The sequence below is a fragment of the Microtus ochrogaster genome, unplaced genomic scaffold, assembly GCF_000317375.1.
Source record: "Microtus ochrogaster isolate Prairie Vole_2 unplaced genomic scaffold, MicOch1.0 UNK18, whole genome shotgun sequence".
NCBI classification, from domain to species: domain Eukaryota; kingdom Metazoa; phylum Chordata; class Mammalia; order Rodentia; family Cricetidae; genus Microtus; species Microtus ochrogaster.
This window is the reverse complement of record NW_004949116.1, coordinates 2,979,165-2,994,566: the sequence shown is the minus strand read 5'-3', so window position 1 is coordinate 2,994,566 and position 15,402 is coordinate 2,979,165. Positions and strand designations below refer to the sequence as shown.

Genomic DNA, 15,402 nt, shown 5'->3' with positions numbered 1-15,402 from the left:
GAGCACACATGGGTGAACACCATAGATGTGATATTCTCCTAAGTACAAAAATCTCAGGTGGACCTATCTGGCTAATGTGAGTGTGTTTTAGGTTTCAAGCGGCTTAAAGACAGGGCTACCATGTTTACTGCCTAGGGACTCCTCTTGTGGATGGTATTCCTTTCTTCTAAATTGTTTTCACTTTACTTCTCTATTTTGTGCAGATGTGCATGCTGTGGATGTGTGTGATGGTCAGGAGACAATTTGCAGGAGTTTTTCCTTCCACCACATGGGTTCTGGAAATCGAACTGAGTGCATCGCACTTGGAGGCAGATGCATTTACAGACAAGGCCCGTGTATACACTACTTCTAAGAGATAGATTCTCCTCTGTATATTGTGAATATCATTGGTTAATAAAGAAACTGGCTTGGCCTGATAGGGTAGAACAGAGCTATGCAGGGGAAACTAAACTGAATGCTGGGAGAAGGAAGGTGGAGTCAGGGGAGAAGCCGTGGAGATGCTGCCAGAGACAGACATGTTGAAACCTTGCCGGTAGGCCACGAGCCTTGTGTTAAAATATGAAATAATGGAGATGGGTTAATTCTAGGTGTAAGGGCTAGCTAACAATGCGCTTAATTGGCCAAGCAGTTATTTAACTAATACAGCTTCTGTGTGGTTATTTCGGGAGTCTGGGCAGCCAGGAAACAAGCAAACAGCCTCCAAACAACAGTTACCCAGTAACCGCTATGGTCTCCCCAAGGACTCCAGGAATCAGGAGGTTTGTTTCAATCCAGTCCAGGAATTCCTCACAAAAGTATATTGTAAAAATAGTCCTTTGTTTCTCTTACTTTACTTTTATCTATTTGTTTACTTGTGGCACTGTGACCAACGGCTCAGTGTTTAACCATGGGCGATTTCCCAGTCTTCCAGGGACTTTTAAATCTTTAATGCAGCTACTAACATTGTGTAAACTGCAGTCTGCAGTTCACAATGGCCTTTTTGTTCGCATATATTGATGTGCTATTGAGCCTCATATGAATCCTAAACAGTAGGCTACTCTACTCTGGATGTTATCTAGATGTTAACCTCATGCATTGAGAGAGAGAGAGAGAGAGAGAGAGAGAGAGAGAGAGAGAGAGAGAGAGAGAGACTGACTGACTTAGGGCATTTCATCTTGCCTTTGTAAGTAAAACTGTTACCAGATTCAGAGTAAGACAGATGGAGGAGAGAAGAGAAGTGCATTTTAATTTTTATAGCAACACAGTCTATGTTTTTATGTGAACTAGATAATCACCTTTATAAAATCAGGACTGCTGGAGAGATTCAGGGGCTCCCGGGGCTGCATGCAGGTGTGCAGCTGTCCTCAGCATGTATAATTATGGCCCTGTGATGGCATTCTTCTCCTGTAGGTGCTGGCCTTGGGACCACCTGAGAATCAGTGAAGTCTCTGCCCTGACAACCCAGAAAAAGAAGAGGCTGGAAGCTCCTCACAATGCCCACATCACACCTATCAGCCAATTCTCTATTCTGTTCTCCAACCAGTTCAGCCGGTCAACCCTAAGTGTTTCTGTGCCCCTGGGTGTGGCTAGGGATGGATGAATACTATTGGGTGGCTAACCCGCTCCACCTACTGAGCCCAGGAAGAAATCAAATGACACTTGTGGAACAACAAGGGGCAGATTCTGCTCTGTCCTCAGCTTGCAGGGGCTACCCCCATTCCCAGCGCCATGAGCCATCTCCAGTTTTGCCACAGTAGGAAATAGGCTACCATGTCACCAACTTACTGGGTGATAACAGCCAAGGGACTTAACATTACAAGCAATGTTTTTCTGGATATATCTTGTCTCCCAAGTATCTGAATGATGTGGTATTTGTTCTCGGTCATGGTTGCTTGGGTGCTCCAGGCACAGTATGGTTGACAGGGGCACATTGATTTGTGACTTCATAGGTTCTAGTTCCAAGATTGAGCTCATGATCTTCAAATTGATTGGGTTTCTTAACAGGAAAATGAAAGGAAAACGCCGGCATTCTAATTCATGTAAGCAGTGAGTAAGGGACAAAGAATGAGTCACCCATTGCCATAAAAACACACAAACAGCAGTAACAACAAATAAAACAAGATACGTCTGCACAAGTTTCTCAGGGCATCTGTGCAAATATTTTCAGAGTTGTCCAAGAAGCGATTAGGCAAGAAGGAAGGATTCCCTTAAAGAGCAAATGGTATGCAAACACTGTGGAAAATTTTTAATCTGTTCATCTGAAGTCTCTGCAATTCTCCCAAAATGCAAAACATTGAACCAACCAAACAGGGCTACAAAACTAAAAGATGTGTTTCTTTTCTGAAATGAAGCTCTGAGTAGAAAACACACATAGGTTTCATGCTGTTTCCCTCCACCGCGTTCATTTGTTGCCATCATTTCCTGCAACCTACCTACCCTGGGGATTCCCGAGTACACAGATGACCTCTCTGCAAACAGAACTTCCCTCCTTCCACTGTTTCCCCACTCAATCGCTACTTCTTTCTTGAAGTATTACTTATCCATTCAAGCAAGGACAACACAATTACACAAGCCAGAGATTTTCTGGAGAGAGATAATTGCTAAATAAAAATAATCTAAAAATAAAAAAGTTCTGGGACCGAGGGGATGGCTCAGTTGGTAAAATGTTGTCTTGCAAGCATGAAGATCTGAGTTCAAACCCCAAAACCAATTAAAAAACAAAAATAGCTGAGCACATGACATAAGCTTATCATTCTAAGGCTGGGGAAGCTGAGACAAGAGGATCCCTGAGGCTCACAGGTCAGTCAGATTAGGCTGGCTGGAGAGCTCCTAGACAATGAGAGTCTGCCTTTAGAAGGGGGAGGAGCGTGGTACTTAGGGATTAACACCTCCAGCATCCACCCACACTCATGTGTACTGTGTTTGTGCACGTGTATAGACACACACTAAACAAACAAACGAATGAATAAATAAATAAAATAAAAACATGCTAATCTTATGTTTACTCACTACAGCATCCTTAATTCTTCAGAATTGAAACCTGGCAACCTCAATCCTTGCCCTGCTCTGGGGCTTTCCTAAGTATGCAGTGCTGATGCTGTCTTGCACTCAAGACCTTCTGAGCTGCTTTCACCACTGCGGGATGACTGCCATGTCACCCAGACCCAGGCAGCGCCAGCTTCAACAATGCACATACACTTCTGTCAGGCAACACCACATTAAGGTGCCAGGACCTTGGCGTGGTTTCCAGCTACACACCTGGCTGAGCGTAACAGTCAAATGCTGCAGACTGACGGCTCCGACTTGTTATTTGTCCAATTCTAAGCAAAACACTTAGATATATAAAAAAATAAACACATCTTTAAAAATAGAAAAAAAAATAGTTAAACAATGGCTGGTGGAATGTTTCAGTGGATAAAGGTGTCTGGCACCAAGCCTGACAGCCTGTGTTCAACTTCAGGACTCACGCACTAGAAGGAAAGCACCAGCTTCTACAATATACATGCATTATGTATGTGCACCCTACCCACACCCACTAAAAATAAAGAAATTTAAAGAAAACATTTCTTTAAGACCAACAACCTTCTAAGCAGACTAGGCAGAAGGCCATGGGACAAATGTCCCAGAATCCTTTGTTTCCTGACCCTTGACCTATGCTCTTTCCTGCTCATTGACACTTCTTATCCATAATAATTAGAATATCAGCCCCAAAATTCATGTTCACTTTTCTCTGAATAAATGAAGTGTCCATGTGGATGTTGCCCAGAGAATCACTTTGTTATACAAAGAAGATTTGGGATGTCCACTTCAGAATGACAAGGGTCTATGGTGACAGACAGTGCCCACTGCTCAGCTCCTCTTAGCTTCAGCCCATTTCTTTGTTTCCTCACAGTTGCTGAATGAGAGGACATCAGTTCCCTGTGGCAGGAGTCACACACAGCAAGACAGAAGGATGCCTGGATGGTGTCTCAGGTGTGACGCTCTGAAGTAGAGAGATGGTTTGTTTGTAATAGGTGTAAGCAGAATTCTGGGACAAGCGGGGCGGCCCAGATGTGTCCAGCATCAGGGAAACCGACCTAGAGGAGGTGGCCATCTGGAGAAAGAACCAGGGTTTCTCTAAGCTCTGAATGCTGACTTATTTGTACTTCATTGTCTGAGTGTGTGAACAAAACCCAAGGCTAGATCTCTACTCTGGGTCTTTCACTAGATAGCATGGAGAGGAAGGTGAGTCTATTTACGAACAGAATCTCTTGGCACACAAGTCAGCCAGGCCGGCTTTGGGATGGAGATATGGTGAGGAATATGAGAGTTCTGGGTCCTTCAGAAGGTTAGAGCTGCGTGCCAGAGAAAGTGCAGAGGCACCATGATGAAATCTTAGAATCTTCAGTACACTGAGTCCCAAATCAAACTTTTTCTGATGGGGTAGGACACAGATAAGCATACCACGCTGATGTCAGTGCTTCTTCTGGAGCAATCTGAACTTGTACGTCAGTCCCAACCAGAACAGCCTGTCCTGTCTCCTAGGTAAAACTGGGATGGGGGTCATAAATACACAGCATCTTAGTTTTGCCTTTTAGATCACCCCAGACAATGAAGACTCTAACAGCCTGTATCTTCTGAGGATTCACCCATGTCTCAATCAGGAATTAAGAATTTCAGCATGACTCTAGCTAGCTCCTCTTAGCTATGCATTCCTTCGACTACATATCATCCAATATGGCGCAAACATCTATTATCCCCTACTTCAGAGGTGTCCTACTCATTTCCTCCTGATTATTCTGCTACACCACATTGCTGTCCTTTCTGAGTGCTATGTTGTCACTGGACCTAATGCGGCACCCAGAAGTTGTGGCTGCTTAGTTACTACCTGTGCACAGTGTGGTCAAGGGATCCAGCACAACACTCACAGATGATGACTGCTTGATGACTACCTGAATATCTTATGGTCACTGGACCTAGCGTAGTAGCTAGAGGTTCTGACTGTTTGGGTAAACCCACACACAGTGTGACCACTAGTGTGCTTATTCTGATGCACCGCAAGGCTATAGTGTATGGTGCTAGACAACATGAAGACAGTAGGGGTATGCAACTTGGAATCTCTGTGCAGAAAGGAGGGGCCCACAGTACTGGGGTTATATTCATGGCACAGGTTGACTGCTCACATCGGATCCTCGAAAGGATTCAGCAGTCCAGGCATTCATGACCCACATAGGTGTGACTCAGTTTAGACACGTGATCAACCGGAGCATTCAGGAGTCTTAATCCTTGCATGCCCACCAATCTGTGAAGGTGGTGGCCTGGAACGCCCTCCCTGCCCCTGCATACCCACCTTCCCTCATTTGGGATATAACCACTACTCATGAAGTTGTTCACCAGTAAAACAAGACAGGAAATTACCTGCTGCCAAATTACCAGTTACCAGATTACCAATTACCAATTACCAAAGCATGCACGATTTATTAGTGGTTGCTTACTTTTAGAAACTGGGGAAAAACTCCATAGTTATATCCCCTCCCGCACATTTTTTGTTTCAAATGCAACTTGTTATATAATTACTTGTCTGTGAAAAGCTGTTACCAGCCCCCTTGTTCCCAGGGCTAGTGCAGTAAGGAGAAGAAATCATGTCTGTCCAGGAGTCAAGGAGACCAAAAGCCACAGCAGTGCCCCAGCTACCTAAAGGAGAGCACACACCTTCACCTTCCCTCAGCTCATACCACATAGGTGCTTTGTATGTGCGTGCTGGCAGAGAATAGGCCAGGGCCTCACACATGCTAAGCAAGTTCTGTAGCGAGCTATGTGCCAGACAGCGACAGGGGTTTCTTCATCCACCCATACCTCTGGATGCCTTTGTCTGTTTTGCAGGTTCCAGGTAACATCAATTTTTGTGTTAATCTTCAAACATAGAATTTTTGCTATATCTCACTCAGGACTGTTGGATTTGAAACAAAATTAAAGGTGTGTGTGTGTGTGTGTGCATGTATGTGTGTGTGCTCTGATTCACCAGAGCACACCAACTATATTATTTCCCGACGCATTCTGCCCTTCTGAGCATTGCCTCTGCCTGTCTAAATCAGACGGTGGAGTTAGATCTGTGCTCCATCTGCTCTGGACTGTGCAGAGTCATCCTGGGGACACTAGTGAAGGGCTGTCCCTTCCTGTACCAGTTTTGGTTGACTTTCTTAGGGGGATGGATTCTGCTATTGAATCAAAAGTCCAAATGTCTCTGTGTCTGAGAATGATTCGACATCAAATAGTTGACAATTTTACAGAATAATCCACCTCAGGATGGGCGTGAGCTCCTATCAGATGCTGGCAATGAGAAGATTTACCCATACTATGGCTGAATCAGTGTGCAGACTAAGTGCTTGTTAAGTAAGAAGACCTGCAGCATCTGGCAAACTCTGAACCAAATCTGTGCCTTTTCCCATGGCAGCGACGTACCAAGAATGATCACTTTCCAAATGTGAGTCAGACTGGGTTTACCTAGTTCCCTCAGAAGCAGGCAGGAGAGCTGGGAGCAGCACTTGGGGATGTCCAGACCACAGTTAGCTGTTCTCCCACTGCCCACGAAAGAGGCCAAGGGCAAGGCAAAGCCAAGCGACCCCTCCCCCAGCCTTTGTCACAGGCACTGAAATGGATGCCAGAAGGAAGGGTACTTCGGAAACATCGAAGCTTCATGATTTTTAATGGTGAAATTGTCTTTCCGTCTCATTATTTTATCATCCACTATGGCTCAGAGCTGGAGAGCACAGCGTTGGTTTTGTTTGGAAAATCAGAGGCAGTAATCCTATCATGAGTTTTGCTAGGCATCTCTGCTAGGGTATTTAAACACACACACACACACACACACACACACACACACACACACACACACACAGAGCATATTGTATTGACACCTTGCTTTCTCTGGGAAAACTGACATTTGGTTTTTAACTCATTACTCCTTTTAGCTGTTTGAAAACCAGCCACTTGTCCAGGCACAGTAGCTGGAAATCTTAGGCAGGGGGACTGACACAAATTTAAGACAATTCAGGATATGCAATTTTCCAAAAAGTTGGGGGGAAAGAGGATAAAAGAAAGTCAGAAACTTCTAGTTCTAGCGTCCATTTTTCATCCATGGAGACACACACCCCTACAACCTTCAAGTCCAGTGTACCGCTCAGGCACTGTCCAGATTCCTGCTCTCTCAGCTTCCACGTAGGCCCTGTTTCCTTCCCTGCTTCTAGAATCATGCTCACCTGCTGCTGCCTGCATTGTACACTCTAATATGCTATGCTGGCAGGGACGCCTCCCAGGTCACCACTTCTGTGTTCCTACCCTTGCCGCTCCCCAGCCTTTGAGGTCCTGGAGTGGCTCCTGCTCAGCTCTGCATTCCCTGCCTTGGGCTCCTCTCTGCCCAGGGTACCATTTATCCAAATACAGCTCTGCCTCTTGTCAACACCTGACTAACAAATGGCTAGAACACTGAGCAACAACATGGTCACCTCTCTCTCCTGTGCAGGGACCGGCCTGGGGACCCACAGTCAGGGTCCGCTCCAAGAAGTCTGAGGACAAAGACTGCGATAGCCTCAGATAGCCTATGGGGGAGCAATGGCACTTCTTCCCAATAGGGAAAAGGACTTTTCTTTATAATTTTAAGACCGCCATTTAAAGTCTGAGTACTTCAGATTTATGAAAGAGAGTAAGTAGGGGCATGGGTCAAAACAGCATTGAGAGGTTCAACCAAGCTCTCTGGTGAACAGGTGACTAAGACAACCAAGAAGTATCCCAGAGTGTTTGAACTTTCCAACTGTTGTTTGACAAGAGCCTTGCCCAGCCATAGTTTCCATGTTTCAATCAGTAATCAGTTTCTACCTGCATTTTAATTTTCAACACACACACACACACACACACACACACACACACACACACACACACACCACACCTATTCCAGAAGCCTCTCTTCTGGAGAAGTAGCCCAGCTAGGGATGGTACTCCTCCACCTTGAGAGGTCTCAGATGGAGGATGGCAGCTTTGCTTAAGTCCTGGCAGAGGAATTTAAATCTCTTTAAAAATTGATCAGAGACTAGTAAGGGAATAAGATCTAAGTTGTCACCGGGAATGAGCAGATGTTACCGCACAGTCAATGTGCTTTCCATCGCCACTGGTGGGCTCCAGAGTGGGCCCTGTGGCATTCTTGCTTTTGCCTCTGCCAAGAGACAGTGCTCTTGGGGGGGGGACTGGCTTGATGCAAGCTCAGTTCCCACAAGTGGCCCCGGGGGCTGCTGTGAGGCACTTGCTTGAGCTGTGCCAGCTCCACATGGGCTTGGGGTCACAGGTGCTCTGGAATGCACAGACTGCCTGTCATTTAAAGAGCCACGGTTGTCTTTGCCCACACCTGGACTGAGTCTCTCACTAAAGGTCATGACCAAATACTTTTCTTCCTAAAATCTGAACCTTTAGTTAATCCATGCTTTATCCCCAATGCTCCCACTAAAATTCTTTCAGAGAGAAATGTACTACCTCATACATTCTTTTTAATTTTTTTCCTATTTTCTGTTACCACACAGCAGAGCTCGTGGGAATAGGTACATATGAAAGTCTAAGCAGCAAAAGTCACGTCTGGGCAAATCACATTCTAGCTACCGTGGGGACACAGTGGCCGAGAGTTCTGAGTACAAAAGGAAGGGGGGGAGCCAGCTTCTGCCCTTGGACCCCTTTCTAGGCTGTCTGTGGAGGCCTTTGCAGACTCTTTACATATCTCCATCTCAAGGCGCTTAGGCAATCAGAGTCAGCAAGGACTCCAGGGTGTCTGCCACAGGCAAAACTACAGCAGACCAGGGCTCATCTGCCCCCATGGTCATCTGTCACCTCACTCACAATCTCAAGAAAGTCACCTGGTCTCAGAAAACCATGGCTCTGGCAGACACACAGCCTCCACTCAACATCACAGCTTCTCACAGTGAGGGTAGAGAGCTGCACAGAGACCTCTGGAGGCATGCAGGAAATTGCTTCTCCCACAAGCAGCACCTTCTTCCTCAACGTGTGAAGTCTACACTAGCAGACTCTTCACTCTTTACAATGAGGGAGGAAGACAGGAGCCTCCTCTGTCTACTGGGATCAGATCTGGGAGTGCCACACATAGGTATAGCTCACTTTCCCAAGGACAATGCCATACTTCCTGCTTGCAGAAAAGGGAGGGTGTTCACGACAAGAAGTCATCAATATCGGAGTACTTCCATGTGTCACTGGGGCTAGACCTTCCAAAGGACACAGGAAAGCCCTCGCCAATGCTCCAGGTCCCCAGGTGTTCTGCCAATCATTTGCAGGACTTAGCCAACTTGCCCCGCCAACAACAGTGTTGGAATGCTAGCTGGTATTGAGTTTGCAGAATGACAGGATGATACAGTAAAAACACACTTACTACACCAGAGCATTTTCCAGCAGGCATGTACACTGCTGTCAACTTGATGAGCTGTGGAATCTCCTAGGAGACACATGCCTGGGGAATGGATAATCTTGAATAGGTTAGCTGAAGTGGGAAGACCTACCACTGTGGGTAGTACCATTCCCTAGACAGGGCTCCTGGGCTGTATAAAGATGAGAGTGAGCTGAGTACCAACATTTATCTCCTTCGTCTTGATGGTGGATGCAATGTGACCAGCGGCTTCAGGATCCCCATGCCCTGACTTCTCACCAAGCTAGCCTGGACCCTGGAACTCTGACCCCACATAATCTCTTTCTCCCTCAAGCTGCTTTTGTCAGACTAATTTGATCACAGAGATAGAAAAGGTTGGATAGCTTATTTCCATTCTTTGACCTGGTCTATTGCAGCAGTCAGTCTGGAGACGAAAGATCGCCTACCATTCTCCTATTATCTGGGCTTTCATCTGGTGTACCATGTGACCCGTCTGGGTGTACTTTAACACTGTGTTTAACACTGTGTGATATGGACCCAGAGATTTAGAACTGCCCAGAGCCTCGTTCACCAGGTCTATGAGCTGGCTGCCTGTTTCTTCACCATGCAGCCCTTTTCTGGTGATGGAGTCTAACATCTTCCTATGAGGACAGCACGTGGCAGCCAGCCTCCTTCCTCCCCACAGCACAATGAGACCACCCAGTGTCCCTTGTAGCAGAGCTCCAAGTGCTGTGCTCTCTAGGGTAACCCTGCTTCCAATGACATCACCTTCTCTTCTGAAAGCCTCTCAGCTCCAGGGCCTCCCTCTGGAAGCTCGCAGGCTCTACGCAGGTTACCCAGATCCCCCCAGTATCTTAGCCATGGGGCCACAGATGATTTGGAATCTACTCGGGGTGGAATTGACTTTCTGTGAGTGTGCTCATGAGAGTCATTGACACCAAAGGCCCTTTCTGGATTCTTTTTTTTTTCTTGATTCACGGTACTTTATTGTTGCTATTTTTCAACACAGCATTTCTTTGTGTAGTTCTGGCTGTACTCTGTAGACCAGGCGACCCCAAACTCACAGAGCTCTGCTTGCCTCTGCCTCCCAAGTGCTAGGATTAAAGGTGTGTATGACTACTGCCCTGTTTACCAATTTTATTATTTATTTACTTTTATTGTGTGTATGTGTGTGTGTGTATGTGTGTGTATGTGTGGTTCCCAAGTGTGTAGGGTGGGAAGTGAGATGCACCCCAAGTGTGTTTCAGCTTCTCCTGAAGAGAAGAAATTAGCTGTCTTAGCATTTTCTGTCTATACCCTTTGGTGGCTTCTCAGGTGACATCTCAGAAGATTGCTAAAAAGCCCTTCTCCCCTCTCTTTCCCTTCACATCAGAGAGATGAGTGAGCTGACTCTAGAGAACCTGGATGGAATGATCTAGAAGCCACTGCATATGGAAATGGGGGGATTCCTGGAAAATTGCAGGTTCGTGACTGGAAGGGGAGAAGACCTCAAGCAGTTGGTAACTTCTGAAATTCTTCCTACTTTTTCCTCTCCCTCCCTTCCTCTGTGATATCTTTTGCTTGTTTTGCTGTTAAAAGCTCTATCCATGTGTATAATTTACCTCAATTAAATGCTCCCCACCACCTTCCCCAAGATAGCCCCCCACCAACACTTCCATCTCCCACCTTCATGTCCCTCTCCTATCATGACCTCACAGTATGTTGTTTGGACCTTCTTAATACCAAATATGTTTTTCTTGGTTTCCTCCAAACTCTCTTAGCACCCTAATAACACATGAAATGCAGGTACCTCACATTGACTTTCCCTTTTAACACGATTACACAAAAAGCTGAACTCTCATGATAATCAAATCCAGGTACTCTTAGCATAGACTCTTGGTCCCCTAAGAAGTGACAAGATTGTTTCCAAGTACACCAGTCAGAGAGGTATCTTGTAGGTGCTCACTCAACCCCCCTGTCTACAGCCTGAACCACATGCCTTCTTACAGTTGCCCCAGCCACTATGTTAACTCTAGGATTCTGACATCAAATTCAAAACATGACTCGATTGAAGTATTATTTAAAATGCTTCAATAAATAACTCAACTTACCAGTCAAGGCTAGGCTCTGAGGCCCACACTTAGTAGGCTGTCTGGGATTGACAGTGGTCAGTAAACAGAAGCAATAGGAAGTAATGGACACATCACATGACCATTAACAGCAGGCCTCTCAATCTCCTACATGAGACTCAACATACAGCCACGGACCGAAGCACCTGTGAGATCTGCGCCACTGTGACTTTGTGACACACGAGGGCTACAGGTTTGTGTGCATGATGAGCATATCTGGTTTGTGACTATACATCTGTGTATATACATACAGGCGCACACACATCCATGCATCATCTACATCACTAAAATATTATTCCTGCTCAATAGCTGAGCAAATGTTTTATGGCTCATTGGAAAAATCCAAAATGAATCCTTCTGTCTTCTCTTATTGAATAGCATTACTGATTACAGCTTTCCAATTTTAAATCATTTAAAATGAGGATAGCATATGTTAAAATAAATCTGTTCTTTTAAAAATTTAAGTGGAAATATCATTTTAATTTGGTTCTCTGAGGCAGGATTTAGTCTTCCCGTGAGAACTCACTAAATTTGAACCCGACTACCCTCGTCCTTTCTGCTTCCCTCTCTTGGTCTCTCTGTGTGGGAGGAGGGAGAGGAGGCCAGGGTGGATTCAGAAGTCCCCAAAACAGCTCAGTCCTATCTAAGTGGCCTCTGAGGTACTTGAGTAAATATTTCTCACTCACATTAACAAACATGCTATTTCCAGACATTCTGGGGCAGATTATACTGTACTTTAAGAAATTAGAAGCCAGGAAGAAGGCTCAGACGCTGAAGCACTTGCAATGCAAGCTTGGCAACATGAATTTGGATCCCAGACTAAGATAAAGCTAGACACAGTCACGCAAGCACCTGTGATCCAGCACACACTGCGAGGAGACAAGGGGCAGAGGCGAGAGAAGGTCTGGATGCTCATGGGTCATCTATCCTAGCACAAATACACAGCAGTGAACAAACAAGGTGGTCCTCTGACCTTCATACCATGGTATGTGCATACCACCCCACACACATCATGGCATGTAAAGCCCCAAATCCGTATACCATAACATGGACATAACACCCACCCTCTGCAAAAAGTAAAAACGCAAAAAAAAAAACCCACATAGAATCATCCAGTATCTCCAAGGAGAAAGAGCAGTTGGGCTCTGGAAGTCCCCTTTCTCTTTTACTCCAGTGACTCTTCACCGTATCCTTTAAAAACTAAAGCCCCAAGCAACTCATTATGCGTACTTATCTATTTCACAGTGTTTTTCAGAAAATTGATAGAACCATACCAATAATTGGGGGAAAATGTAAAATATTTGATAGTATACTTTTTCTCATTTTTAAATCAATTTGTGGTGATTCTCAGCATAGGGAAGTTGTTTCTCCCTTTCCCCACCACGTGAATAGTTCCCAGATTTCAGGGCAGGTGGAAAAGGGTACCAGCCCTTGGCTTATTGAGAAGAAATGGATTTTTCACTATGACCATCCACACATTTAAGCAAGCTATTAGTTGGCCCTAAGGCCTCATATCGCCACCAGTTCCCAAGATTCTGATGACTCCTACAAGGCCAGGTGTTTGTAAGCACAGACAAATAAGCTAACAAAAAACCACCAGCTAAACCACAATCAGGACATCTTCTCTCTAAGGACAATTGCAACAGATTTCTCCCACAACTCCCATGATTCCCCATCTGCCTGTTCCACCAGCAAGAAGAAAAAGAAAGAAAATGAGCAACCGAGTTCTGTAGTCTTCACCATGAACTGTTTTTAGGTTTGTTTGTTTGTTTTGGGGGCAGTTTTGAGAAAGTGTCTAATTTGTAGCCCAGGCAGTTTTTAACTTACAGTGATCCCCCTGCCTCAGCCTCCCAAATGCTGTGACCACAGGTGTGAGCCACCACACCCAGCTGCATGGAGCTTAAAGAAAATTGTATATAATGAAGGAATAAGATACATTTTATCCTATTTTACTGTTTGTGTTGGGCAAGTTAAGATTATTGTCGACAGATTTTAAAATAGCATGCATAAGCATGTTGCATGTGAGATTTTGGTGTGTGTGTGTGTGTGTGTGTGTGTGTGTGTGTGTGTGTGAGAGAGAGAGAGAGAGAGAGAGAGAGAGAGAGAGAGAGAGAGAGAGAGCTGTGTATATGTAAACATGTTTATGTGTACATATATAATTTTAAAATGTGAGACTTTGGCCTCCACCCACTTCGCTTTCCTCCACCCAATCCTAGACCACTCTTTATGAACTTCATGGGGTCAACTCTGTGACATTCTTAGAGTAAGGAACAGGCCACCAGAAAAAAGAGGAAAGGACCCACTGATTGCAATACAAGGAAAGTGGAGTACCTCAGTTGACAACAGTGTCCATTTCTCACGAAAGAACCTGGGTCAAGAATGGGGGCTTTCTCATGCTCTAAAGGCCTATAATCCTACTATCGTGCATAACCCCCACCCTATTCAACCACTGACATTCCTGTGCATGCCAGGACCAGGTAAAATAAGGGAAAATTGCACAGAATCCAGCAAAGTTCTTTTGCGTAAGTTGGCTGAACCGTGGGCACCTGACACCTGGTTAGAACCAGGAGCAGCAGTAAGCATTCTCAATCTTATGACCTATGCCCAGAAAAGCCCAGAGAACAATAATGCCATACCTAGCAAGGAAGGAGACTGAGTTATGAGATGCTAATTTGGGGTAGAAATATTTCTTTAAGAAGCAGACATTGGACAGGGTGCTCATGAGGAGGAGGGCTTGCTTTGCCAGTTCTGAACCTATCCAGCTTGGCTGAACATTAATCCTTGCTCAAATGCTCATATCGACCCCTTGCTCAAATTCGTACACTGACTAAGACTTTTTAGACTTCTAGTTTTACAAAATCTTCTCCCCGGGAGTAGCCAAATTGTATGTGAGATCCCTGCATGATGAGATAAGATATTCTCCTTTAAAAAAAAATTGAAAAAAGAGTTAGGGGAGATGACCTCCAAAGAGAGAGCTCTCACTAAATACAAATTCCAACTGTCCCTAAATAGTTGATGGGACAGTGTTTTCACATATTGTCCCCAAAGACACTGTTGGCTTTCCTGAGTTCTAGAGGGGCTTCCCTCCTTTGCTTTGTTGCTGGGAAAAGTGACCTAAGGACAACCTAGACCATAAGGAAAACCGTGGATGTTGTCTATTAACCAAGCCAGCACCAACTGCTGTACCGACCTGCTAGAGTCTCCCAGGGTCGGCTTTAGAGACCTCCTGATGTGAAGGGAACAACAAGGGACAGGCAGGCCTTCAGACCCTCTCGGAGGGGAGCTGCAGTATTCACAGCAGTCATGCACCCATTCCCCGTGCATGCCAGAAGGGAACCCTCTTGGGGCAGGAACAGCTCCTCTTCCTGGAGGACTCCAAGAAAGCCTAAATGTTCCCACTGCCCTGCAAGTCAGCCAGGCTCACCTGACTCCTGGCACATCCTCGTTATTCTGGGCAGTGTGCTCTCTCTGCCCTCAGGAACACAGCCAGTCCCTGCCTCCACTGACACTCTGAGGAAGAGGGCAGGGACAGAAGACATGGGAAGGAAGATCCTTCACCAGGTATGCCTGCTTTTGACCTGTCTTAGAGCCACAGCAAAGTCCCTTTGCAGGGTCTCAATCAGCCTGGCCCAGGGATGCTTGCTATGTCCTTTCTCCCCCAATTACAAAGTAGTTGGGAATATTCACAACTAACACAGGTTAAATGAGGCAGCCCCAAAGAGGGAGGCCTTTGTCCAAAGCTTCTTGGGCAAGTCCACCTTGCTTTTCAGTTATTGATAAAGCCACCGGCAGCCTTTAAAATAGAGGGGGTGGGGCAGGGTGTGTTACCCACACATCAACCTGGGGTTAGAGCTACAGACAGCCAATAGACCAATCTCTCTCTCTCTCTCTCTCTCTCTCTCTCTCTCTCTCTCTCTC

The 15,402-nt window shown here is 45.6% G+C and overlaps 1 protein-coding gene across 4 annotated transcripts in view; it reads right to left on the bottom strand.

The window, feature by feature from the left end:
* Dpp6 (dipeptidyl peptidase like 6) overlaps positions 1-15,402 on the bottom strand; it is an 880,940-nt gene that overhangs the window by 432,246 nt on the left and 433,292 nt on the right. The gene's annotated exons all lie outside the window — the stretch shown is intronic.